Consider the following 1,438-nt stretch of genomic DNA (forward strand, 5'->3'; position numbering starts at 1 on the left):
TTATATTTTTAGGATCATCAATTTAGAGCTGAGAGGAAACTTGGTGACCATTTGGTCCAACCCCTTCATTTTGTAGATAAGGAAACAGAGAGGCCCAGAAAGGTTAGGTGACTTATCCAAAGTCACAAGGGCAATAAGTGACAGAGATCAATCAATATGCACTTATTAAGCACCTACTATGTGCCATGTATTATTTTAAAACAAGATGGAATTGGAGCCCAGGTCCCCTGACTCCAAATCCACTGTTCTTTCCACTCTACTGTGAAATTTGTCAGTGAAAGGGAGATCAGCTGAAACATGAATGAAACATGAGATGAGCAAATTTAGAGCTATCTCCTTTCCAAAAGTTCTTATGGACTATTTGTGGTAGAGCCTTTCAAGCTCATATTGGTTTGATCAGCCACAGTCTATACCCAAAGTAAGGATGTCATTTTGATCCTCTTTGAGAAGAAAGGACAACAACCAACCAACCTTAGTTTGAAGGGATGACAGGTCAAGTCTCAGGAAACAGCTGAGCATATTTATAGACAACAGGAAAAGAGTCATTAGAGAGGAAGAGATTGATGATGACAGAAAGGGAATGAATCATCAATGGAGCAAGCTCAAGGGGAAGAAAACAAATAGATTGGAAGATTACTCTTCCCAACTCAGTCAAACCATCAATCAATCAACAAACCTATATCAAGGACCTCCTATGTGCTGAGCACTGTCCAAGGTGTTGGAAATACAAAGAAAAAGGAAAAAACAACCCTGTTCTCAAGGATCACAGGAGTCAGTGTGACAGAATTCAGATTTAGGGTCACAAAAGTCCCCTATCCATCCCTCTTGAGCTTCTCTGGCCTTTTTGAAAGGGCTCCCAAATAATCAAAGTCACTTCTTACCCTGGAACACCCCTTTCCTATGCTCACCTCCTTCCACTGGTGAATTCCTCCTAGAGCCTCCATTTTGGAGGAGGGTCCAGACCAGTGAACATTCATTTCCCTCTTAGTTGTGCATCCAACATTTCCATCTTCCACACTGTGTTCCTGTTTGGGGTACCTTCCCTCCTTCTCCCTTTTCCAATTCCCTTTTATGTGTTGTCTTCTCCTATTAGATTGCAGGCTCCTTAACTGAGACCATAAATGGAGGTCAGAAAGACTGGCTTCCTCTCTTCTTATATTTGTAAGTTTCCCCATTGTTTAGCACAGGTCTGGAACAGAGTAAGTGGTTAATACATGCTTCTTTCCTTGCCTTCTTAATCTAGGATCTTGTTATGTGATGGCCTCAAATATGTTGCTCAAAGTCTTCATATCCAAAGTGGTCAGGTTGGCCCTAGAAAGTGTAGCCTTCATTGAGCACAGCTGCTACTCAGAGAGCCTGCTGACTACCCCAGAAACTTGTTCCCAGACATCATCTTCCATCATAGTCACTGGAGTCACGGAATAAAATTGAGGAGGCC

Source organism: Notamacropus eugenii, chromosome 5, assembly GCF_028372415.1.
Source record: "Notamacropus eugenii isolate mMacEug1 chromosome 5, mMacEug1.pri_v2, whole genome shotgun sequence".
Classification (NCBI taxonomy): domain Eukaryota; kingdom Metazoa; phylum Chordata; class Mammalia; order Diprotodontia; family Macropodidae; genus Notamacropus; species Notamacropus eugenii.